General features: G+C 38.5%; 1 protein-coding gene and 1 pseudogene across 1 annotated transcript in view; one reads left to right on the top strand and one right to left on the bottom strand.

Moving 5' to 3' along the window:
- Dnajc1 (DnaJ heat shock protein family (Hsp40) member C1) overlaps positions 1 to 27911 on the top strand; it is a 178668-nt gene that overhangs the window by 119216 nt on the left and 31541 nt on the right. The window lies entirely within an intron of this gene.
- Positions 11553 to 12822, bottom strand: LOC142848943 (diablo IAP-binding mitochondrial protein pseudogene; annotated as a pseudogene).

The following is a 27911-nucleotide window of genomic DNA, read 5'->3' as shown; positions in this document are numbered from 1 at the left end:
TGATGGTATCCACAATTTTTCTTCTCCTGTGGAAACAAGAGCAAAACCCCTTCCCCAACGTAGCACATCTCCTGGCTTCCATTGAGAGGTCAGCACATCTTTGAAATAAATCAGTTGATTTAGTTCAGCAGACTTTTCCATTATCCAATGTCTTTCTGCTGCTGTCGTTCCTTTCTCATTAGCGTTAAGAAAATTCAAGGTTAATAAAGCATTATGTAATCTATTTCTGGGGGTATTTTCGGTCCCTTTCTGTTTGTTCAGCATATCCTTTATAGTACGATTTGATCTTTCTATAACTGCCTGACCTGTAGGATTATTTGGTATACCTGTAATGTGTTTTACATTATAATAATCAAAAAAGCATTTCATTTTCTTAGATACATATGCTGGACCATTATCTGTCTTTATTTGTGCAGGTATACCCATGATGGCCATAACTTCCAATAAATGTGTGATTACTGAATCAGCCTTTTCTGAGCTCAGGGCAGTAGCCCATTGAAAACCTGAATACGTGTCTATGGTGTGGTGTACATATTTTAATTTACCAAATTCTATAAAGTGGAACACATCCATCTGCCAGATTTCATTTCTCTTAATACCCTTTGGGTTACTCCCTGCAGGCAACGGTGTTTGATTATAGAAAGAACAAGTAGGACATCTCTTTATAATGTCCTTAGCTTGTTGCCAAGTAATGGAAAATTCTTTCTTTAGGCCTTTACTATTGACATGATGCTTCTTATGAAATTCTGAGGCCTGCAACACACTTCCAATCAATAATTGATCAATCTCAGCATTGCCTTGGGCTAGAGGACCAGGCAGACCTGTATGGGACCGGATGTGTGTTATGTACATCGGACAAAGCCTGTTCCTGATTATGTCTTGTACCTGGATAAACAATGAAGTCAACTCTGTGTCATCTGGTATAAATTCAGCGGTTTCAATATGCAAGATAACTCTTTCTGCATATTGTGAATCTGTAACTATATTAAGAGGTTCTTTAAAATCCCTTAGGCACCATAAGAATGGCATATAATTCTGCCTTCTGGACAGAATTATAAGGGCTTTGTTCCACCTTACTCAATTCATCTGACTTGTAACCTGCTTTCCCTGATTTATTTGCATCAGTATAGAACGTATGGGCTCCAGTTATTGGAGCATCACGTACAATTCTAGGAAGAATCCAAGAAGTTCTTTTTCTGAGGTTAAGTCTACCACTTTTGGGATAGTTGCTACTAATTTCTCCCAAAAAATTAGCACAAGCTCTTTGCCACAGTTCATTGTCTTCCCATAACTTTTTTATTTCTTCAGTAGTAAAAGGCACTATAATTTCTGCTGGGTCTATACCTGCTAGTTGACGAAGTCTCAGCTTACCTTTTATAATTAATTCAGAGACTTTTTCCACATAAGTTTTTAATTTTTTACTTGGTTTATTAGGTATAAATATCCACTCTAAAATAATATCTTCCCTCTGCATTAGAATCCCTGTAGGAGAAATTCTGGAAGGCAATATGACTAGGATGCAGCTAAGATTTGGGTTCACCCTCTCCACATGTGCCTCCTGTAATTTTTCCTCAATCATCGTCAGTTCCTTTTCTGCTTCAGCTGTCAGTTTTCTTGGACTGTTCAAATCTTTATCACCATCTAAGGTTTTGTTTAAATGAACTATTAGATCAGGTGTTATCCCAACAGCTGGTCGTAGACTGGAAATGTCTCCTAACAATCTTTGGAAGTCATTAAGAGTCTTTAACCGGTCTCTCCTAATTTGTGCCTTTTGCGTTTTAATTTTCTCTAACCCTATTCTGTAACCTAGGTAATTAATAGAATTTCTTCTTTGAATCTTTTCAGGGGCAATTTGTAATCCCCACCTAGGCAAGACTTTCTTCTTCAAACATCCTTTCTAAAGTATCTTTATTTGAATCAGATAACAAGATGTCATCCATGTAATGATAAATTATGGACTTGGGGAATTGTTTATGAATTATTTCCAATGGCTTACTTACAAAATATTGGCACAATGTAGGACTATTGAGCATACCCTGTGGGAGGACAGTCCATTGATATCTCCTATTAGGCTGAGAATTATTATAAGTAGGCACTGTGAAGGCAAATTTTTCTCTATCCTTTTCTTGTAACAATATAGTGAAAAAACAATCTTTCAAATCAATAACTATAAAAGGCCATCCTTTTGGTAACAGAGAAGGCAAAGGAATTCCAGATTGTAGTGGGCCCATAGGTTGAATTACTTTGTTGACAGTTCTTAGATCTGTCACCATTCTCCATTTACCAGATTTCTTTTTTACAACAAACACAGGAGAATTCCAAGGGCTGGTTGATTCTTCAATATGGTGAGCATCTAGTTGCTCTTGCACCAGCTGTTCCAATGCCTGTAGTTTATCTTCAGCTAGAGGCCACTGTTTGATCCATATTGGCTTCTCAGTTAGCCATTTTAAAGGCAGGGCTGTTGGTACCTCTAAAGGTTTGGTATTTGCTGTATGTTCTTGTACAGCCTGAATGGCTGGTGACCTTTTTCCATAATACCTCATCATATCCTTCCCAGAATTATGAGTTCCTGGAAATACAGGAATGTTAATCTGGGTATTCCATTGCTGTAGCAGGTCACGGCCCCATAAATTTATGGCAATATTGGCTATGTATGGCCTTAGTCTTCCTATTTGCCCTTCGGGCCCTATGCATTCAACCCATCTTGTGCTTGGTTTTACACAAGATAGGGTTCCAATTCCCAGGAACTGAACATCTACCTCTTGAAGAGGCCAATTCGGATGCCAAGATTCTGGGGTAATGATACTTACATCTGCACCTGTATCTAATAAGCCTTCAATAAAAGTGCCATTTATACAGACTCTTAGCTTTGGTCTTTGATCATTAATAGAAGTCTGCCAAAATATATGTTTACTCTGTCCTACTGGGTTTTTTGACTCATCCTCCACACATAATTCATCATTTAGACCAGTATTACTTTTTACAGCAGAAATTGGAGCTTTTAATTTTCTTGGTGAGGCACGTTCTCCACTGTGACTGGGAATGACTGGGCCACTGTTGGCTTGGGGGCCTGCGAGAGGCCCCCCAAGGAGTTTCCCGATGATATCGGATTGCCCCGTCTGTCTGTTGTTGACCTACATTCGTTGGACCAATGCCGGTCTTTACCGCATCTCCTACATATACCTGAAGGTCTCCTATTTTTGTCATTCCCAGAAGAGATATTAGTCCTAGAAATTCTTTGCCTGCAATCCCTTTGCAAATGTCCTAATTTACCACAATTAAAACACCTGGCAGTTTGATGTCTCCTCATTGCTTTGGAAATCGCTTCTCCTACCCAAGATTCATCATTATAGCTAAACGTCTCAACATTCATCGTATGCTGAATCCATTCATCCATAGGTGCTGATCTAGACTTTAAAGGCCCAATTATGTTTTTGCATTCTATGTTTGCATTCTCAAAAGCTAGAGATTCAAGAAGTATTCGTCTAGCTTCTGGGTCTGTTACCCCTATGTCCAGAGCCTTAATTAATCTTTGCAAAAAGTCAATAAAGGGTTCTCTCTGTCCCTGCCTAATTCTGGTATATGATTCAACCCTTTTTGCTGGATCTTGTATCCTATTCCAAGCATTTAAAGCTGCTTGGTGACATAGACACAGTACTTCATCGTCATAAAGAGCTTGGACCTGTGGATCAGCATATTCTCCTGCATCAAGAATTTGATCTTGGGAAACCTCAATACCTTTTGCTCTTCCTTGCTGTTCCATATGTTTGGATTCTTCTCTGAAATAAATTCCAAACATCAAGGAAGGTCCATTATCTAAAACTGCAGACACTAACTGATGAAAATCATGGGGGGTAGCTCTAGCATTAGAAGCCCAGGTCCTTATCATTTCCTTTACATATGCATTGTGCAAGCCAAAATTAACAACAGCTTGCTTAATTTCTTTCAGATCATTCATTGCTATTGGCGTCCATCTAGCTTCTCTGACTCCCTTTGAGCCTTTGTCAGAATTAAGTATAGGGTATGTCGCTAGAACCCTGGGTAAGCCAGTTCTAATAGCTGGTGGAGGCATTGTATCCTGTCCTTGTGCCTCCTTACTCCGTTCACCAGCTGCAATAATTTCTCCAATCTTTTCAAATCTTTTTATCATTGTCTCTCTTAAATCCTGAATCTCCTGACCTGTATATATTTCCAGTGATTTCACTGAGGTATCAATTTTTTGGTCCCCATTCTGCACCTGTGATTCCAAAGCTTTAATTTTTGCCTTCAAAGATAACATGTCCTCCTTAAACTTTTCTTGTATATCATGTAGATTCCCATCTTGGAGGTACATTCTGTCTGTTACCTTATCAAAACTTTGTGATAAAGTCTGAACGTTAAATTCAACAGCCTGAACCCTTTCAGGTAACTTTCTAATACCCTTGGATATGGAGTCAATTTTGACTGTCATAGTATCCACTTGTTCAGATAACCTCTGATTTTCAATAATTTTAATCCTGTCAATTAGTTGTTCATTATTAGTTCATAAAGATTCTATCGTTCTTAGGAGTGCCATATTCCTCCTTAATGATAGAATATGGAAAAGAAAACTGAAACCTAGTAACAAGCAAATCAAGGTATCCCCATAATCATATAAACCTTGTATGACGTAATCCATTGTATTAGTAAATATAAATTTACTAATCCATTGTATTAGTGAAAACAAAGCAGTAAAATTTGCGTTAGAAATGAAAACTGCCATATTACCTATTATCCAGCAGGTGGCGCTGTTGCCGAGTTGCGATGAAAACGGGGTCCTGTTTTAGTGCCTTAGTAGATGTTAAAAACTGGAAAATGCGAGTTTCTCAACAAAGTAAATGTAATTAAATCAATTCCAGAGACGGAACCAGAAACCCAGAGTCCAGGGGTAGAGAAGAGCAACCTGGAAGCCGCTTATGCCTCCACGTGACAGAGTCACCCTGAGGGGTTGCAGCTTTCAGCAACCGCGTGCTCTGGTTCGTGCCACTTAAGAGCTGTGCTTGCAAGGGAGATTTAAAAATGACTCAGAAAAGAGCAAACCATGCGGGCAGAGGCTACCTGGGCCTGTGGAGTTTAAATCCACGTGGGGAGGCCAAGGCCGCCGCTACAAGGCACAGGCGGCGCCTGAGGAAGGGAGGGCTCCCGCCAAGCCAAACTCGCAGCCGGCAGCCGAGCGGGGAAAGGAGAGGTTCTAAAACCAAATGTTGGGCGCCAACTGAAGGCGTAAGTCACAAACAATGCCACACCAGTTTGGAATTATGATTAATAGGGTGGTATTTATTTAAAGGGGGAAAAACTTACAGATCACTGTCCCAGGCAACAGCCCTCTACACAACCAGAAAGGGAGTCTAGTCGCTGGCGGAGCAGGAAGTGAAGAGCGAGAGGAGAGGGAAGTGGCCGCTTTTTTAAAGGGAGAGAGACCATGCCCCAATGGGCTGGTATCTCAGCAGCTATAGGTTGGAAGAGCGGGAGGACCTCCCGCAACAATGAGCTCTTACATTTAAATTAACCCTTTATTAATCTTTATTTTGCCACATGGCTTTGTGACTTTACCTGTTTCCTAGACCCCTTGCTTCTCCAGCAGCTGGCTTGAGTCTCTCTCCCTGACTCCACCCTTCTCTCTGTATCTCTCTTTGGCTTTCTGGCTTAACTGTATTCTGCCTGACTATAGGCCAATTCAGCTTTTATTATCAACCAATGAGAGCAGCACATATTCACAGCATTCATATATGCTCAAGCCATGCCCAGTGTCTCAGACCACTTTGTAGCATGAATTCTAGTTGGTCTTAATAATAAAACCCAGAATCAAATACAGAGGTTAATGCTGAAGATCAGAGAAGCAGAGAGGCCATCCACTAGAGAGATTTCTATCAATACTCAGGCCAAAGGGACAACAATCCTGTCCTCAGACTGCATCTTCAGATTTCATCAGTTTCCACCAAACCTCAGACTGCACTGAGCTTCTGCCTCCTTATATTCCCCTCTCCACCCAGCTGTATCTCTCCTGTCTCCACCTCCCTGGAATTAAAGGTATGGGAGCCCAAGTGCTGGGATCACCTTTGTGTGAGTTCTGTTTCTCTTTTAGACAGACTCAATCTTGTGTAGCCCAAGGTGGCCTTGAACTCACAGAGATCCCTCTGCCTCTGTCTCCAGATCCTGGGATTAAAGATGTGTGCTACGACTGCCTGGCCTCTAGTGACTTAGCTGTGCATTTTTAATCTTCAGGCAAGCTTTATTTGTTAAAACATAAGCAAAATATCATTACACCACTTTCTGTTGCTTGTGAGTCAAGATATAAAAACTTTTAGCTACTTCTCTAGCATCATGTCTGCCTGCATGCTGCCTTTACTTCCCACCGTAATAATGGACTAAACTTCTGAACCCTAAGCCACCCACCACTGTTAAATGTTTTTCCTTTATAAAAATTGCTGTGGTCATGGTGTCTCCTCACAGCAATAGAATCCCTAACTGAGAGAGATAATGCACATAAGTCACCATGCTCATTCTTTGGGGTTTGGTAGGTAGGTTGTAGAAGGTGTTGTGCTCTCTTACATAGGCATGTATAGAGGTCAAAGGCTGACATCAGGATTTTGTCCTCTATTGCTTCTCTACCTGGTGCGGGAGAATTGTCTGTATTCTGTCAATCATGTTATAAATAAACGCTGATTGGCCAGGCAGGAAATATAAGCAGGAAAACCAGACAGGAAGTAGAAATGATGTAATGAGAATAGGAGAATTCTGGGAAGGAAGGAGTTGATTCCCCCCCACTCCTGCCAAGACCACCAAAGCAGCAGGATGTGATATGCCCCACTGAAAAAAGATACTGAGCCACATGGCTAATATAGGTCAGAAAAATGGGTTAATCAAGATGTGAGAGTTAGCCAGTGAGAGGCTAGAGCTAATGGGCCAATCAGCTTATAATTTATGGAGACCTATGTGTGATTTTCTTTGGGGCTAAACAGTTGTGGGTTACTGGACGGGACAAAAACACCAACAAGCAGGCCAGACCCGTTCATGTTACATCTACCTTACTTTATACACGATCTTTCCTGAACCTGGAGTTTTCTTTCAGCTAAACTGGCTGGGAAATAAGCCCCCAGGATCTGATGTCTGGCTGGGAAGCAAGCCCCCAGGATCTGATGTCTTTTCCCCTCTTAAAGCCCAACCCCCACTGGGGTTACAGGCATGCATTGTCATGCCCAGATTTTATATCAGTGCTGGGGAACCTGAACTCAGGTCCTCATACTGAGCCATGTCCCCACGCCCCAGTTCATTCTTTTAAAATGAGTTATTTGTCTTTATTTTATGTGTGTGGGTGTTTTACCTGCATGTGTGTTAGGGTAGTCTTCACAACACTAATTATGGTATCAATGTGAAGCTTTTATCAGATACCCTTAATCAAAGTGAGGAAAATCTCTTTTATTTCTAATTTGCTTGTGGTTTTAATCATGAATTAGATGTTAGATTTTTGTCAGTCTTTTTCTCTGCATTTAACACAATTATGTAGTTTTTCTTTTATCTATTAGTATAGAAAATGCTATTGATTAATATTTTTAATGTTAAACCAGTCTTAAATTCTAAAGTAAATTTTCACTTGGTAATCATTTTATATACATGGAGTTTTTTGTAAATTTTTGTTTTAGTTTGTGTTTGTGGTAATATTCTTCTATAATTTTATTTTAGTATTTTTAAGATTTATTTTTATTTTTGTGTCTTCGTCTCTATCCTACCTGTATGTGTGTACATACCCAAAGAGACCAGAAGAGGGGTCAGAATCCACGGAGCTGGAGTTAGGCCCTTGTAAGGTGCCTGACATGAGTGCTGAAAATCTAATTCAGATTTTCTGGAAGAGCAGGTTGTGTTCATATCTGTACACCACATGCATGCCTGATGCCTACAAGGCCTAAAGAGGGCCAATTTCTTGGAAATGAAGTTTGGACAGTTGTGAGCTACCATTTGCAATGCTGTTAAGTTGAACTTGGTTCTCTGGAAGAGCAGCCAGTATTCCTAACTGTTGAGTCATCTCTCCATCCCCAACTTTTTTATTTAAAAATTATTTATTCTTTGATAATTTCATACATATATGCATGGATCACTTATCCCTCCTAACACCGTTATTTCTTTCTTAACCTGTTGAATCAAGGGCATCAGAAGCCCAAAGCAGCCAACGAGAAGCCTAAGCTTCCAGTTCAAAGTAATGTTTGTTGTGTCTCCTTGTAGGAACATTCTCCTCTGTGAAACCAAAACTTCTAGGCCACCAGACTCAAAATAAAAGGAACAGGAAACAAAAAATTTCCTATTGGGTCACTAAGGGTGATAGTGAGTTGAACTATTCCATTTTCTACCCCTTGAATCCTGTAGTCGTGAATCATGGCTATGTGAGAGACCCTACCATATACTGGAAGCTGATTCAAAGCTTATATTGCCTTCTAGAAAACCTGCCCCTGTCCTCCAGACTACCGCCATCTACTTGGCAATGTAACTGTGTCTTCAAAAGGCCATTCCCTCTTTTTATCAGGCTAGTTGCTTCAGGATATGGAGGGACATGGTAAGACCAATGGGTCCACTGTCCCACTTCTGTGACTATGAAGTGAAGTTCATTGGTCAGAATCAATAATGTGTGGAATACCATGACAGTGGATATAGCACTCAGTAAGTCTACAGATGGTAGTTTGGCAGAAGCATTATGTGCAGGTAGGCAAAGCCATAATCAGAATAAGTATCTACTCCAATAAGGGATAAAGAGTTGTGCTTTCTATGAAGTAAGTGGTCCAGTGTAGTCAGCCTTGCTGACTAATTACCCTGAGTAATGATGCTGTATCTGCGACTCAAAGTTGGTCTCTGCTGTTGGCAGATCTGGCATTCAGCAGCAGCTATAGCAAAGTCAGCTTTGATACGTGGAGGTCTATGTTATTGAGCCCATGTATAACCTTTATCTCTGCCCCCATGGCCACTTTGTTCATGGGTCCATGGGGCAATGGCAGGGATGGCTGGGGAGAGAGGGTAGCTGTCCACAGAATGGGTCTTCTTGTCTGTGATTACTCATTTCCTCCTCTACTGAAGCCACCTTTGGATGAGCATTTACATGGGACACAAGTATCTTCACATCCTTTGCCCGTTTACAGAGATCTGTTCACATACTTCTTCCCCAGCTATCGTTCTTACCAATTTTCCAATCATGCTCTTTCCAAGTTTCTGACCATGTAGCCAATCCATTGATTATAGCCCATGAATCAGCGAACAATCATATATATCTGACCATTTCTCCTTCCAAACATAATGTATGACCATGTGTACTGCCCAGAGTTCTGCCCACTGTGAAGATTTCTTTTCTTTGTTGTCTTTCAAGGTTTTCCCAAAAATAGATTGTAAAGCTGCATCTAATCCATACAAATAATTTCACCTTTGGTTGGTGGTGGCGTACGCCTTTAATCCCAGCACTTGAAAGGCAGAGGCATGTGGATCTTTGAGTTGGAGGTCAACCTGGTCTACAGAGTAAGTTTCAGGACAGCCAGGACTTTCTCAAAAAAAAAAAAACATAATAATAATAATCTAAAAATAAATAAATAAATTGTCCCACCTTCTTAAGATCTTAAAAGGCTCAACTTAGGTAATTTCTTTAGAATTTACCATGATTCTTCATTAATGACAGCACCTACATCATTTTTATAGCAATAAATAAAAGATGACAATCTCCAAATGTTAGATAAATCTCCAAGTGTTAGATAAATTCAATAAATTTTAAAACATTTTTGATTATTTTATAATTGTCTGATATCTTAAAAGTTGGTAATTATTTTTTAATTCACTTTCTAAAATGATTTAGCTAGTGTTTTAATCCAATAAGATAATCAATTTGTGAATAATTATTCAGATTGCTGATTAATGAGAATAAGATTTTACTGTCCATGGAAAGCCACAACTGTATTTTCTACCATAACTATTACACCAAACTCTTTTAAAATCAAGCATTGTCTTTTCTCCCCCTGGTGACCTAGTAGTAATGTTCTGAGTGTTTTATGTTGGAGACCTGGATTTCATTCCTGTTCTCGTTATCTCTTTCCCTGGGGCTGCAATGCATAAAATAAGAAATAAAATCACTATTCTGCATCCTTATTGCCATCGGCTGCACCCTTGTCAGATTTCATAAGCTAATCTAGATGGGTCTGGTTAGTATTGAGTTGGAAGACCTCAAAAAAAGCAGAGTCCGTGAATCACAACATCTTCTATGCAGCTGGCATTTCATCTTCTGAGAAACTGTCTTATAATTATTACTGTACTTTTCTCTGTGCTACTGGATTGATTCGCTTGCTCTAAGAATAGAAAAAAAAGGTCTTTAGAAGTAATTGGGTTTTTTAGTCATTTGTATGAATTTGCTTATTTTATTTCGTTTTCCAAATTTAAATAAGCCTCTTTGGTCGAAAAGATACTTGGTTGTATTCTTGAGAAGAAAGTATCCCAACTCGCAGTGTTTTTTATTGCATAGAAGTACTTGTTGAAACTCCTGATTTACCTCCTCATATCTGTTTTTTCTGTTTGATAGTTTCTACCTTACTTTATAAATGTTGTAAGATGTGAAATTATTTTCAGAACACAAATAATGTAACTGTAAAGATCCAAAATTATAATCAGCTTATCTTTCCTTTTAAATTACATTAGTACATACTCTGTGATTGTATGGTTTAAGACAGCTTCAAATCTCAACAGTTTTAAGTTCATCCATGTGAGTATGTCCTCCCCAAAGGATACTACTCCTTTGATAATGTATACAAACACACACACACACACACACACACGTTCTCTAACATACTGAACCCCTCCCCTCCCTCTTTCCTTCTTCCTTCTTTCCTTCCCACTGTTTCCAACTGACATTTTCCCTGTTACCTGCAAAAGCAAAACTTCTTCACTTATTCCAAAACAGAAGATGCTAATGTCCTAACCTCCTTACTTCCTAAAGTGTGACACCTTGAAAACTAATTCTAGGAAACACGACTGTTTTCCTCAGTTTTCATTTCAACAAGTGTAGGCTTTGGTTCCAGGTGCCAGAAATAAGAGCGCCATCCTGAGAAGAACTCAGCAGTGACTGGTGGTGGCTTTTACTTATTTCTCCTCAGGATAACAGTCTCTAAGAATCGTATCGGTTGGTTGAAGATGGATGGCATAGTCTTCTCTATGAAATAAGAGTGCTCATTTGTTTGTTTTATGGAGTATTCTAATATGGATGTAATTTTTAAACTAGTATCTTATTACTGTGTCATATATTACTATATTGTTAGCATTATTATTTTTCTGTATGTCATCATTCACTTGTTTTCAGGAAGCAGCTTTTCAAATATCTCAAACATTTTTTTTATGACTTTTTTTTTTTTTTTTTTTTTTTTTGGTTTTTCGAGACAGGGTTTCTCTGTGGCTTTGGAGCCTGTCCTGGAACTCGCTCTTGTAGACCAGGCTGGTCTCGAACTCACAGAGATCCGCCTGCCTCTGCCTCCCGAGTGCTGGGATTAAAGGCGTGCGCCACCATCACCCGGCCTGACTTTTTTTTTTTAATGCAAACACCAACTTCTCTTCCTTTGGACACAGCAGAGAAACTTGAAGGAGCGAGCAGGAAGCATGTGTTAGAAGGCTTGTGGGGAGCACCAGGAACAGTCACACTCTGAGAAACTCCTTAGCTGAGCTGTGCTCACAGGGACAAAGGACATTATAAACACAAATCTTACAAACCAGATAGGCTCCCTCTTTTGGAGCAAACTTTAAATTATACTTGAAAATCTGAGTAATATTAAAAACTGCAGCTAAACAGCAATTGAACTTGAGGGTATGGCAGAAAAGGCCCCTCCTCCTCTGGCCCAGGTTCGTAAAATACTTTGGGTGTAAGGTAAAAAAAATGGCGAGAGAGGTGCTGAGTGAGACAGTGTTGGGTGAACCGGGCTCAAAGACAGACCAGAAAAGGGCAGGCACAGCTCACAAAAGGCTTCCGGTCTGACCGGCAAGGGCAGAGCCTGTTGTCTCCGCAGACTTGGGGTGATACCAGGTGGATGCCATCACCTGCTTTCCCCACTGAGTGGGCAGATAGGGCAGTGGGCTCAAGGCCTCAATCTTCCCGCAGGTAGGCCTCCTCTTCCTGGTCAGCTCTCTCATCACCGGCTTCCTGGATTTTCTGGTGCAATTCTTGTGTCTGTGCTTCAGCCAGCTTGGTTTCTGCTTTCTGGGAGAGCTGGCGCACCTCCTGCACCTGCGACTTCACCAACTGGATGTGATTCCTGGCAGTTATAGAGGGCTGATCAGCTCCAGTTTGATAGGCGGCCTCCGCAGCCATCTCTGACAGGCCAACTGCAGTCATCCATGTGGTTTCCAGCTTCAAGTATTCTTGCTGTTTGAAGTCATCTCAACTCTGGCTCCTATAATCACCTGCCACACTTCATCTTCCTCCTGTGAATTCATTTTCCCAAGTAGATTTGTATATTGTCGATACAGAGACACTAACGTATAAACAGCCTTCGTATACTCGGTGATGGCTTCGATCAGAGCATACGTGGTTTGAGAGAGAAAGGTGGAGGTGCTATCTGTCACCAAAGACACAGCCCTCCTCATTAGTGCATCCTTACTAAGAGAGTGAGGCTCCGATTTCTGAGCGATAGGGACTGTACACAGGGTCACGCCGAATACAGCCAACATAGTTTTGTGCCATGGTCTTATCAATTTTGAGAAACAGCGTTTCTTTGAGTTAGCCACGACGGGAACATGCTGTCCATACCTGAACAGGGAGGCCACGCTCCAGGACATCCAACTCCTCAGAGCAGCCATCCAGCGGCGGACCTATCTCAAACATTTTAAACAAACTCTCGGCATCAACATTTTAGAATGCCGTAAGAGGCCGGGAAGTGGTGGCGCACGCCTTTAATCCCAGCACTTGGGAGGCAGAGGCAGGTGGATCTCTGTGAGTTCGAGGCCAGCCTGGTCTACAAGAGTTAGTTCCAGGACAGGAACCAAAAAAAACTACAGAGAAACCCTGTCTCGAAAAATCAAAAAAAATAAAAGAGAGAGAGAGAGAGAAAGATTTAATGCCATAAGAGTTGTGTACTGGTAGATTGTTTTCAAATGTTTCTTTGGAGGGAAGGAACCTTGATTTGTAGCACTGTTCAGCTTCAGTGGCTTGCTTTCTCCCACTGTGAGTGTGAAGCATTGTTGGGAAGAGCTGCATGGTCACCGCTCACTTTCCCTCCTACGGATACAGTATGTAACATCCTCAGAGACATACACAGTAGTCAGCTGTAGTAAAAGAGGAATGCACACTAATCTGCAACTGGAGAAATTCCAAAGTCTGCCATGTTTTGAGCATCCTGCTCAGAGTAAGGGGTTCCTCAACCCTGGGGGACTTTTCTGTGAGAATATACGGAAGTGCAACCCTCTAAACTAAGCATTTTGGTCTCAAACATTTTGCAGGTGAGATATTTGAAACTCACTTTTTTTACTATAAGTTAATTTTAAATTGTTGCAGTTTAATGTTTAATTTTGGATATACTTAACAGAAACAAAAAGTTTCTGAAACTAGTTGATGTGTTTAGGCTCCAGCACACTACGACTATTTGAGGGGGAAAAAACCAAACATTTTAGCTCAGTTAAAACAGATGTTTGTAACTTTTAGGGAAATAAGTTTAATTCAGTCATTCCCTAGTCTCTGTAGCCATCTGCAAAACTACATTAAGTGGTTATGTAGATTATTTTCCTATTGTTATTCAGAAGGCATAAATACCAGTCTGTTTATTGCTTCTTTTTGTTATCTGCTATTCTGTAGTTGCCACTCTTACCCTTCTGTTATTTGACTGGTGCAATTTGACTAGCACAGTGCTTTTAAGCTTGTTAAATTGAGTATCATTTTCCCATGCTTAAAAAAGAACCAAAAGAAACAAGTTAGTAAATGCTTGTCAAGAAAGAATGAGGGCCTGAGGTTGATTTCCAATACCCACATATAGAAAAACAGTGAATGGCTACTGGAGAATGGCACACAACACACACATTTGTGCATTTTTACATGTCTGTGTACACACACACAATAGAAAAGATACAAGCCCTGAGAACACTGGAGTATTAATGAGACATTTTTGTCTGAAGATCTTATGAAATTTTTGTTTTGTTTTGCTTAAGGTTTTTTAATGTAATTAGACAATGAAAGCTGAAGTCTCCAGTGATCAGTCTCAAGCATTTACCTTAGCAGTCAACTCTTTTTTTTGGGGGGGGGGGGTTCAAGATGGAATTTTTTTGTGTAACAGTCCTGGTTGTCCAGGAACTCACTTTGTAGATCAGGCTGTCCTCTAACTCACAGAGATCTGCATGCCTCTGCCTCCTGAGTGCTGGGATTAAAGATTTGGGCCATCAGGACCAGCACAATCAACTCTTTGTATTCATCCTTGGAAATATCAGCTTGCTACTTAACACTTATGGTGGTGATATTTTGTTTGTGTCTTAACAAATAAAGCTTGCCTGAAGATCAGAGTGCAAAGCTAAGTCACTAAAGGCCAAGCAATGGTGGCACACACCTTTAATCTCAGGATTTGGAAGACAGAGGCAGAGGGATCATGTTAGTTCAAGGCCACCCTGGGCAATACAAAATTGATCCAGTCTAAAAGAAACAGAGCTCACACAAAGGTGATCCAAGTAGTTGGGATCACATGCCTTTAATCCCAGCACTAGGGAGGTGAAGAGAGGAGATGTGTGGCTTGGAGGAGAGAGGATATAAGGCGGGAGGTAACAGGAGCTCAGTGCAGACTGAGGCAGCAGTCTGAGGACAGGATCACCCATTTGGGTCTGAATATTTATAGAGGTAAGAATTCTCTAGTGGCTGGCTGCACTGCTTCTGTGATCTCTCAGCTTTCACTCCCTAATATTTGACTCCAGGATTTTATTATTAATACCAATTAGAATTCATGCTACAACTTACTAGTTAATCCTTCAAGAAAATCATTTTTATCAAATATATCTCCTAAAAAGTTTTTCACTTCAGAATAATTTGTTTGTGCCAATGTCAGTTCCAGAATATGTCTTTTGCCAAAAAGTAAATGTTTAAATTTTGTTTGTTAGAACACTCATATGTTTTATGTATTTGTGTTTTAAATCAAAGATACTTTATTTAAGTAAAGAACTAGAAAAAGGGAGAACCATTTTACAGAATAGGTATAAGAAAGTCCACCCATACACTCTGTAGTTCTTTGGATCACCAGGATAGAAAAGATTATTCATTATGAGAGTTTAAAAAGAAATCGGAATATTTACTCATTACATGTTTTGTATCTTGCTTCATTAAAATCCTATTGTGCGTCTTTTAAAATCACTTCTTGTGAAAATTAAGTCCCTATATTTTCACAACCTTGTCAGAATATAGCAAGTATGATAACAGAATACAAAATTTGCCAGTTTTCTCAGTTTTTCCCAAAAAATTCTTCATTTCAAGTTCTTGTTTGCCCAGAGCCTGTAAGAAGTCCATTACCAGTCTTTGGGCACCATCCCTTTCCCTAAAGAAATTACTGTGTGTTATCTAGGATGCCCTTGCAGTCTCTGAGAGGACAAGAGAACCATTGACAATTGCCCTTGCTGATGGCCTCAGCGTTGCCCACACCACCCCCCTCTAGCCAGATGTGCACTCATTCCCTTCTAAAGTCCTGGTTTCTAAGCACAAACCTTGACCCCTTTCCAGTTCTAAAGCTTTGCCTTGATTTTTCTCTGTTACTAAATTTATATTCAGAATTTCTTTTCTAATACTTATTTCTTCAGCTGGGCATGATAGTACACACGCCTTTAATCCCAGGCAGAGGCAGGCAGATCTCTTTGAGTTTAAGGTGAGCCTGGTGTACAAAGCAAGTTCCAGGAGGGCCAGGACTGTTACTTAGAGAAATCGTGTCTCAAAAAGAAAAAAGAGAGGGAGGGAGGGGGAGAGGGAGGGAGGGAGGGAGGGAGGGAGGGAGGGAGGGAGGAAAAGAAAAGAAAACATTTTTTTCTTCACATAGAAATGAAATCTAATGGATGTTTTACAACTAAGGCAGGGATTTTTCTGTACTATGACATTCCATTGTAAACAGAAGAATGCAGAACACAGTGGGATTTCATACTCTGCTGTATTAACTATCTCGTCTTGTTATAGTAGCTTTCTTTGGGTAAGAAGAAAATGCCTTCTTCAGAGCATAGAACAGAGTGTACATTTATATGTATCTAAGACTTACATCCTAGTTTACACATTTGTGTATACTTTAACAAAATACTATGAGAATAATGATATGTGTATATAAAGGTGGAAGGGACAGATACTTTGATTTAATTTCCAAAGATTAATAAAATTGTTAATGGTTTAGCACTACCTTATTCTACTGTTTAATCCTCCCTAATGTCATATTCATTTTAATAATCTCATACAAAAACTATTTCATACAACACAAAGATGCTCTTTTTACCATTTCTCGTGATTATTGGCTTTAATTTTTTAAATATAAATTTATTTTTTTTCTTAGAAACTTTGTATAATGGAAATACTCTACAATTAATTTTAACAATGCCAGGATAATATTGATAATTAAGTGTTTAAAGTGAGTCTTTTGTGAAGCCTACATGTATAATTAATTACTGCTACCTTGAATCTTACTACATCTGTGTGCTTTGAAATCTGAGAACACAGCCGATTTTATAACAAGTAAATGCTACCTGTTTTACTGCAGTGGTTCTCAATCTCCCTAATGCTGAAATCCTTTAATACAGTTCCTCATGTCGCAGTGACCCCAACCACAAAGTTGTTTCATTGCTACTTCATAACTGTAATTTTGTTAGTGTTATGAATTGTATTGTAAATATCTGATAAGCGACCCCAGGGAATTACGATCTACAGGTTGAGAACCACTGTTCTAGACAGAGATGTTACTGATTAAATGAATGCTATTTTCTATGTTTTCCTCTATATTTCCAAAATGAACACTTCTGTTTTTGTGAGATTATGATATTAAACGAAACAGGTACTTAAGTAAATTATATTTTGTTTCTGCAAAAGGGAAGTAATTCATAGAAGACAAATCATACCATATTAAGTATTTTCTAGAAGGGTAATTTTCATATTTTAAAATATAAGTGAGATATACCTATAGAGAAGCAGAGACTTTTCTTTTGACTTTTCAAAGCCCGCATTTATCAGTCATTAGACAGTACTAGCACTCTGGTCCTTGTAGACTAATCTGTAATCCAATTTTCTTCTGACCAAAACAATGTCACATTTGCATCTTTTATTCCCTTTCATGATATATGCCTTCCTACATTCTGTATTATAAGGTTTAGTTTTTATATTTCTGCTGTATCTAGCCTTCTTAGTAGTGAGAATATATTTTTTGAGACTGAGGTATATAATTCTTGGATTGTTATGACCTAGTTGTTTACACTCCTCCGTCACCATAAATAACCTGATGGTTTAGGTCATGTCTTTTTTTAAATCTCCATATCCACTGTGGGGTCTATAGGATAAACTGAATTAAATTATGGAACTAGGTTGATCTCACTGATTTGTTCACTCAGTCACTCAATACCCATTGTACAAGACAATTGTACAGGACAATCTTTTGGCATGGTTTTAAGTTCCTTGGGCTATCTCTTCATATTCTCAACTAGTGAGGCTAGTCAAAGGTGACACATTTTGACGTTCAATTAGATTCAAGTGACTAAAACAAAAGAACAGTTTTTTTTTAAAAAATCTAAGATATTCTGAAACAGCAATGTGGTTAGAATTGAGGAAATAGTAACTTCCTTATGCAATTTCCTTCCTTCCTGCCTGCCTGCAATGTGTATGAGTGTTTACCTGCATGTTTGTGAATCATGTATATGCCTGGTGTCAGGAGAGGACAGAAGAAGGCACCAGGATCCCTAAAACTGGAACTACAGATAGTTGTAAGCTACCGTGTGAATTCTTCGAATCAAACACAAGGCCTCCGGAAGAGCAGCCAGTGTTCTTAACCATTGAGCCATCTCTCTACTCCTGGAAATAGTAATTTCTAAATATTTAAATAAGATATTCAGCAAATGTAAGGATGCATTTGAATGCTAACTTACTAATTCATTGTATACATCAAACTACTCTCCTAAACAAGATAAACTTTATTCTCTATCATTAAGCCTTATGTTGACTATAATTACACAGGTAAGACCCTTTTGTCAATAAGCTGTGAAAAATCACTTTTTATGCTAAAAAAGAGTGACTCTATGAAAGAAGACCCGCCACAAACTGTTTAAGATGAGGTAATAGGCAAGAACTACTTCTGCAGTATGGTGGACAGTGTGAGATGAAGCTGGAAAGGCAGTGGGTAAACACATAAGCTTAAGAAGCTTAGTTTTCATTTTGTTTTGTTTTTTAATGTAGTATAGAATCTTCATATTTTTTAGATGGAATTGAGTTGTTGACCAAATAATTAGAAGCAAAGATCAAAACTGTAGCCTTAAGAATAAAGGAAAGAAATTCCATAATTAATGCAGAAATAAAATTCAGATTTGCCTAAAAGTATGAAGGGTAAATGGTTGGAATTCAGTCTCAAAATGGTTGCCTGACTCAAAAATCAGTATCTTAATCTACCTCCTACAGTACAAATATATTCCTTGAGTAGAAAGGAAAAACTATTCAGAATTGATACAGAAATAAAATTCAAATTTGCCTAAAATCATAACTAACTAGTAAGTGATTAAATCTAGGACTCATATGAGCTGTTAATCTAAAACTAATACCCATCCACCCCAGAGCTGAACTACGTTGTGTTACAGTTCCTCACCTATGTCTGTGTGTTAAAGAACTGTAGCTTCTCATTTTTACACTGCAATATTCTAGCATAGTGCACTGCCAAACAGTAGACACTTCCTTCTGTTGGTACTTGTTGTACACTGACCAACCTATGCTGAGCTGGCCCTTCTAGATCCTGGCTGTTTCTCTTAAATAGTTTTGACCAATTTATTCTTCCAGCTTGTGAGCGTTCCCATTGCTCCACTTTTCCAGCGCTTGATAGTGTATGCAATTTGTCTTTTTGATATCTCAGTATAGGTTTTTTAAATTTGGTTAGTTGTTGGGTAAGTGGATTTATTTTAACATTTTTCTAAAATTGAAATGAAATTTATATAATATAAAATTACCTTTCAAAAGTGAATGGTTGAGTATTATGTAGTATAGTGTAATCATAATGTTGGACGATAACCACTTCTGTGTAGCTCTAAAATTTTAAGATCATCATAATGGGAAACTCTATACCTATCAAGCAGTTGCTCTGCCTTCTTGATGCCTAGCAGCCACCAATATGTATTTTGTGTCTGTAGATACACCTATTCTGAATATTTTCAAAAAGGGGGGGGTGTGAGAATATTTCTTCTCTCACTTAGTATATTTTATTGTTTATCCATATTGTGGTTTCTTTTGATTAAATAGTCTACCATATGTGAATATTATCTATTGGTGCACTATTTGGACATTTAGGATGTTTCTGCCTTTAGACATTGTTATAAATGTATGAATGCTACTCATGGGTGTGTGTGTGTGTGTGTGTGTGTGTGTGTGTGTGTGTGTGTGTGTATTCCAGTTCTTACTTATTTTGAGTGTGTACAACTAAGTAGAATTGATGATTCATGTGATAATTCTCTGTTTAGTGTGGAGAAAATCATCAGTCTGTTTTCCACAGCAGCTGTACTGTTTCACATTTTCACCCGTAGTATATGAAGATTCCATTTTCTTTGTGTCTTTCTGAACACTTGTTATTTTATTGTTTTGCAGTGTTGTTGTTACAGCTATCCTATAGTATTGGTGGTGTCTCACTGTAGTTTTAATTTATACTCTCCTAATGACTAAAATGTTAAGAATCTTTGTATAGGTATGTTGGCTAGGTGTATTTCAGGGAAGAAACGTTTTTGGGGGTTTAGTTTTTCTTTTAGTTATTGATTTTATAAACCCTTATTTGACGCATGATTCTATAAATATTTTCTTAGCTCTATAGCTTTTATACCCATTTTCTTAAAAATTTCCTTTCATGCAGTTTAAATTTTTATGAAGTCTCATTTATATGCCTTTCAATTTGTATACTCTGGTATCTAAGAATCCACTGCCAAACCAAGGATATGAACAGAACCTTTATAGTTCCTCCATGAAGCTTATAGTTTGACTGTTTTTACTAGCCTGTTAATTCATTTTACATTAACGTCTGTGTGTGATAAGAATTAAAGGTCTAGCTGGGTGATGGTGGCGCACGCCTTTAATTACAGCACTTGGGGGGCAGAAGCAGGCAGATCTCTGTGAGTTTGAGGCTAGCCTGGTCTACAAGAACTAATTCCAGGATACCTCCAAAGCTACAGAGAAACTCTATATCAGAAAAAAAAATAGTGTTTTTTTAAAACACTAAACTGAATCCATTTGCCCAGCAAACCAACTGAACAAAAAACTCTACCATATTGAGGTATCTAACAAAAGAATAAAAAGGAAAAGCTGCACACGATGTTGAGCACTGGCAAAGTGTAGCAGTGGGAACGCTCACTGTAGCAGGAGTTACAGTTTCTGGGGGAAACATCCAGTATCTAGGTGAGCTGAACCATATGCATACTCCAGCAATAAAACTTGGTCAAGGCATACTCAGTACTGACTGAATGCGTGGTCAACACCATTTGTCCAAAAACACTGCTCTTTCCCTCAATAAACGGTCTCATCTTTTTTGTCAGAAATTATTTGATCATATGGGGGTATATTTCTGTTGGTTGCAATGTCTGTTTTTATTCTAGTCTCACACTATTTTGATCCCTTTGTAGAAAGCTTTGAATTGAAAGGTGTGAGTTCTCCAGTTTTCTTTTTGAAAACTATTTATTTTACTTTATGTGCATTGGCTTTGTGTGAGAGTGTAAGCTCTTGGAGTTAGAGAGGTGGAAACGTGTGTGAGAGAGAGTGTAAGCTCTTGGAGTTAGAGAGGTGGAAACGTGTGTGTGAGAGAGTGTAAGCTCTTGGAGTTAGAGAGGTGGAAACGTGTGTGTGTGTGAGAGAGAGTGTAAGCTCTTGGAGTTAGAGAGGTGGAAACGTGTGTGTGAGAGAGTGTAAGCTCTTGGAGTTAGAGAGGTGGAAACATGTGTGTGTGAGAGAGAGAGAGTGTAAGCTCTTGGAGTTAGAGAGGTGGAAACGTGTGTGTGAGAGAGTGTAAGCTCTTGGAGTTAGAGAGGTGGAAACGTGTGTGTGTGTGAGAGAGAGTGTAAGCTCTTGGAGTTAGAGAGGTGGAAACATGTGTGAGAGAGTGTAAGCTCTTGGAGTTAGAGAGGTGGAAACATGTGCGTGTGTGTGTGTGGTGTAAGCTCTTGGAGTTAGAGAGGTGTAAACGTGTGTGTGTGTGTGTGTGAGGTGTAAGCTCTTGGAGTTAGAGAGATGTAAACATATGTGTGTGAGGTGTAAGCTCTTGGAGTTAGAGAGGTGTAAACAGGAGGTGCTGGGAATTGGCTGGGGTTCAATTCTCTAGAAGAACAGTCAGTGTTCTTAACCGCTGAGTCCTCTCTGCAGCGCCCTCCAGCTTTCTTCTTGTTTATAAAGATTATTTTGACTATTTGGGGTTCCTTAGAATTCCATTGGATTTGTTTATTTGTTTTTGAGATTGTTATTCAATAACAACATTGCTCCCATCTCTTTCCTCCCTCCAAACCTTTCCATATCTCCTTCCCTGTTCTCTTTCAAATTTATGGCCTCAAAATTTTTTCATTAATTGTTATTGTATATACATATTCATAAATATAACCTGTTGAGTCCATATAATGTTACTTGTTTTCAGTGCTAGCGGTTTGGCACTGACAACCAATTGGTATATTCTTTCCTGGGAAGTACCATCTCTCCTACTCCCAGCTTTATTTAATTTCCTGCTGGTCTTTTGTAGGGTTGAGGCTTCGTGGACTTTCCCCATCCAATTTGGCATGTTTGTTGGTGTATCCTTGTTTAGCTCATGTTTGGGCAATCCTGTTTAGTAAGTTTTACAGGTCTAGCTACTGATGTTGCTAGGAGACATAATCTCAGAGTAAATTCCCTTCTTCCAGTGTTCCCTGAGACTGATGTGTGAGACTGTTTTGTAGGTAGACTTGAGACTAGACTTGACACTCTGCATTTTAGGGAGTTGTGGTTTCTTAATGGTCTCTGTCTGTTGAGAAGTTTCCTTAGTGAAAGATGAAGACTCCACTTCTATGTGGATATAAGGACAGATGTTTATAGATTATTGTTAAGGATTATGCTGGTTTAGTAAATTTGTGATTGAAGATTCTCCTCCATTAACCATGATTTCACTAGCACTTAATAGCTACCTAGATTTCTGGTACAGTATGGTATCCCTCTTGTTGATTGGGTCTTAAGTTGAATTTAAGAATATTGTAGTGTTCAAACCATAGCAATATTAAGTTTTCCATCCACAATCATAGGATATTTTTGTATTTATTTGAGTCTCCTTTATTTTCTTTCAGCACTGTTTTATAACCATGTATAAGTCTGTTGACATTTTTCCTAAGTATTTTATTCTGTTCATAACTATTTTAAATTATATTCTTGATTTTTTTCATTTTTAGATTGTTCTTTGTTAGTATATAGAAACACAATTATAGTTAGATCTGGTGGTTAATGCCTATAAACCCAGCACTGAGGACATCAAAGCATTGGAGAACACAAGTTTTAGGTTAGGCCAGTCTAGGCTATATTGCAAGACCCTGTGTAACTGGAGGTTTCTCTCCCACCAGCCAGTTCCCGAATAACCACTTTGAAGGTTAATATTAATTACAAATTGTTTGGTCTGTTAGTTCGGATTTATTCTTGACTAGTTTTAACAACTTAAAATTAGCCCATGTCTATTATTCTATATTTTACCATGAGGCTCACGGCTTGTTACTGCTCCTCTGGTGCCTGTTGGCGTCTCCCAGACTCGGCCTTCCTTTTCCCTTTATCTTTGCTTGGATTTCCCACCTGGCTTTCTTCTGCTTGGCTATTGGCCAAATCAGCTTCTTTATTAACCAGTGGTAATAAAACGTATTCACAGCATATAGAAGGACATCCCACATCAATTCTGATTCTAAAAATAAAAATAAACACACATACACCTAAATAAATGGGGGCTGGGGAAATAACCCAATCACTAAATGTGCTTGCTGCATAAACACAAGATCTGAGTTCAGATCCACAGCACCTACATAAGATCTCTACATGTGGTGCCCAGCTGCATAGAATTTGTAACCCCAGCACAGCAGTTGGGGACATGAGGTAGGAGGATCTCTGGAGTTGGCTACTAGCCAGTTGGTGAACTCCAGGGTCAGTGAGAACTGTAATACCAAAAATAAGGTAGAAATAGGCTAAGGATGATACTTGGTGAGAACACAGATAAACAAGTGTATACACATCCACCATAAACATTTCCTTGGATGGCTCAAAACCGTGCTTAGGTTCTCAGTTCTGTGGAGAAAGACACGAGAGCTCCCTGTGCCTGTGCTCCTGCTTCTGCTTAGGTCACTTCCTGAATAGGATGTATGAGCATAATCTAATCCTAAGGGCAAAAGAGCAAAGAAATAAGTACAAATTGAATCTTCAGAAATGGCACAGTAAAGGTCCAAGACCTTAAAAGAAACAATAAAAGATAATGTCTAAACCATGAGAACAGAATATATTAGTTTTGAAGAGACTGAAATAAATGATTAAGGGGATTCAGAGAAAATTTTATATGAATGGAAAAATTATAAAGCTTTTTTAAATCAATAAATAGTTCATGAATTCTGTTCAATACTTTCACAACTACAGTGCTAGTTCTCCCTAAAAATGTACAGTAATATGTTACTGAAAGACAATGCCATTTTTCTTTGAATTTATGAAATTGTGCTCTTCACTTCAAAGGTCACAGAGTTACGACCATTGAACTGCAAAGTCAGTTAAATGAATGTGTTAGACGATCTTAATTAATATACACGCATGTGTCAGAAAATAGAATTTGAGTTTACTCCTATAATGATACCTATTTCCTCTAATTCGAAATTATGTTCAATTTATGCAATGGTTCCTGCTATTAAATAACACTTGCACGAACTTTATACTTTGAGTGGCCATTGCTGCTCAGGATTGCACACCACCCTGCCATGCATTTGATGTTGATGGTCTTACATTTGAGAGTTCAGCCAGCTATGCTCCCTAGAATTTAGATTTTCACTGAGCTGAATTATTTTACTTGGTATTCCCAGTTACAAAATTTTATATAACTTTCATCCAAATACTCATTGGCGATATTTAGTAACTGGACTGTTAATATAGAGTATCCTAAATTATATTTACTCTCATGTATGCCTGTTGAGGTGGATTCATGGAAAATGAACCCCAAAGGAAATGGCACCTTTGCAAGGTGTGGACTTGGAGGAAGCATGTCTCTGTGGGAGTGGTCTTTGAGGTATCCTATGCAGAGGCTATTCCCAGTGAGACAGTTTACTTTCTGTTGCCTGCTAGATGTAGTAGAACTCTCAGCTTCTCTTCAGCACCATATCTGTCTGCTTGCCACCATGTCATACCATGATGACAGCAGACTAAACCTCTGCAAATGTAAGCCACCCCAATTAAATGTTTTCCTTTATGAGAGTTACCATGGTCATGGTGTCTCTTCACAGCAATAGAAACCCTAAAGCACCTACATTTCCAGGGCTTTCCAGTTTCAAAACTTCTTACTTGGGACTAGAGAGATGATTCAGTGGTTAAGAATACTTGCTGTTCTTGCAGAGGACCCAAGTTCAGTTCCTAGTATCCATATGGTGGGTCATAGTCATCTATAACTCAAGTTCTGGGAGGTCCAATTCCCTCCTCGAGTTCTGCATACATGTGAAATACATGCGTACAATCAAACACACACATGAAAGTGAATAAATCTAAACAAAAAGACCTTTTACTTTCCTTTTATAACTTTTAATCCTATCATGATCTACTAAAATTCAGCATATCCAAAACCAAATTTACTCTTCTCCAACTTTCAAGTATCTGTATATTCATCTTACTGTGCTAGTTTGATAGACTCATTTATTTGTTTGTGTATTTGCTTATTACTTATCTTTTCCTATTATAAATGCCTTTTATTTGGGAATGCTCAATTCACCTGTCTCATTTTGAAATCCCTCACTGCTGTCATCCTAGGTGAGTGTTTAATATCTTATGCTTACAAATGTAAAATCATCCTATGTCCCAGCTTGCCTAGAACAGCTTAAGTATATGTAGCCAGGCGGGCTTTGCACTCAGGATCCATGTGCTGTGGTTACGGACATGTACCCCACTCCTGAATCTGGTCTTTAGCTTCTTGAGAACAGAACTTTCCTATGTTGCTGGTCTCGAATTCCTGGTCTCAAGAGCTGCTTCTTCCTCTCCCTAGTAGCTGGGATTTATAGGTCCATACCTCGCCCTAAAGGTCATTGGGTCTTTCACTACAGAAAACCTCTTTCATAAAAATATTTTCTTACAAACTCATTCAAGAAGGTTCTTTTCATATATGAATTCTTCCAGCACTTAATCTTATTATTGCTGTATAATGTTTTGAATTAACTAGTTTATTTTGATTGTATCTTCTAAAATATTGAACTGCCACCTATTGTGTAGAAAAGATGTGATTGGGCAATATGGTAACAAGATAGTCCCAATTTTATCCTTCATAATTTTAGCAAGCAGTTATTAAGTGGGTTCTATGAACTTGGCACTGTTGTATGCACCTAATAGATAATAACCCATTTAATTTTTATAAGCATTTCTCTGTGACATGCACTGTTATTTTATGTATTTCATGCAGATTAGAACTGAGGTACAGAGAGGCAAAATAACTTTTCCCATTACCTAATACTAAAGAGCACAGTCATGATTCAAAGCTAGCTTACTGTTTTCAAGAGGCATGCTCTTGGTTCTTTGTCTTTTTAGTATCTGTATTCTCTAGCTCACACAGTGAACCAGAAGCCTCAGTTGGTATATTTTGAAGTACATGTTAGGAGTTTCACGAGAGATCTAAAGTTCAGCAGATGGCAAGATAACCTCCATCTAGTAAAGAAACATAGGCTTTATAAAGAAGTTGGAAGAAGGGTAGGAAAGATTTCTGAGCTGAATTTTTGAGACATGATTGTTCCGAGTATATTAACAAGAGTAGTGAAAAATTTAGCTCCATCAATAATACTTTAATGATAAAAAGGAAAAGTAAACTTACAAAACTAGGTTGCAACCAAATCATAATTTTAATTTATTAAATTTTAAAGTTAGCATATACAGTAATAGGTTTCATCGTAGCACCTTCATATTTGTATGCCATTATACTTGGTATTTTGAAAGAGTGGAGTAGTGTTATTGTGTGCTTTAGAAATATTTAGCTGCAGTGATATGTAAGTTTGAAGGGAGGAGAAGGAATGTTCAAAGTTTATTGCAGTAGTTCCAGGCCAGCCAGGCTATATATTGTGACCATATATTTTTAAAAAATAACAAATGTTATTGCAGTAGAGTGAGTGCAAGAAAAATAATAAGTAACTAATTATACTATAGCTACTATATAACAAATAGCTAACAGGAGAACAAGAGGCCAGAGCTACCAGAAAAAGATAATATATCATCCAAGGGCTGGGAGAAGGTTCGGCTTTGGTGCTCTGAGTAGCTGGGACTGGGCCTACTGCACAAAGCATGGTCTCAAAGGCCAACACCTTTGTGAAAGGAGAGCTGAAAACTTTTATAATTCCTGGTCTGTAACAAGAAGCCAAAGCAAAAATTTCTAGGCTTTTCACAAACAGGATTTGGGGGAGATTTGTTGGAGGAAAAACAAACACCCTCTCAAGTAAAGATGTGATCAGAAGAAGCATAATCTCCAATAGTCAGCAGCAGGAAAGAAAACCTGAAAGAGACCATAAAACCATTAGCCTTATAATGATTACAGGAAAGAAAGAATCAAATCGTCATGAATAAATGGGACAGGATAAGACAAAAATACAACTTAGGACTAAAGTAGTCACTGAAGACTTGTTTAGACCACTAAATTTTTAGACCCCTGAAATAATAATTCATGGATCAGAAATTGATCCTTTACAAACAAAAGATGAGGATTAAAAAATTACAAGAGTAGTAGAAATATAGAATGAGAAGATAGAATGCCTGGTCACAGTAACAGATGGGGAGACTGGAAAATGTGGCATTAAAATAATGGCTAAGCTTTTCTAGAATTGGTATGACAGGTAAGTCCTTATTTTTGAGAAGTACTCAGTGTCCTAAACAGAATAAATAAAAACTGTCTACATAGAAACAAATCAAGGAAAAACTATTGAAGCAAATAGAGAACCTTAAAGCTAACCTTAAGAAGAAAACAAACACTAAATATGTAAACAATTGACTTTCTTATGTACAATAGAAGGTATTAGAAAGTAGAAAATACCTTCAGAATGTCTACCAAACATTTTACAGAAAAAGAATGAAACATACATGCATTTAAATAAATTTATATGCCAGTATGCCAGAAATGGACCTTTATTATGAATATGCTTCAACAAAAAGATTGAAACCAACTATGGTGGCACAGCCCTGCAATCTCAGCATTTATGAGTCTGAGGCAGAAGGACTGCAATTCAAGGCCCACCAAGACCAAGAAACTCTGTTGGGGCTGGTGAGACAGTTCGTTACCTGAGTTTGATGACCAGAACCAACTTAAAAGAGAAAAGAGAGAACCATCTCAGCAAAGCTGTCCTCTGACCTCTACATGGATCCATGGGATGCACACAAGAAAAACACGCAAATAAGTTTTTTCAAGTTATTTTCTGTGTCTTAGATTTGCTTTAATATAACATAGGAGAGAAGGAGTTTTAGTGTAGTAGCCATGAACCATTATTGGTTATGAATGAATGATCACTGCAGCTGGGTGGTG

This window comes from Microtus pennsylvanicus, chromosome 4 (assembly GCF_037038515.1).
Source record: "Microtus pennsylvanicus isolate mMicPen1 chromosome 4, mMicPen1.hap1, whole genome shotgun sequence".
Classification (NCBI taxonomy): Eukaryota; Metazoa; Chordata; class Mammalia; order Rodentia; family Cricetidae; genus Microtus; species Microtus pennsylvanicus.
This window is presented reverse-complemented; position numbering and strand designations above follow the sequence as displayed.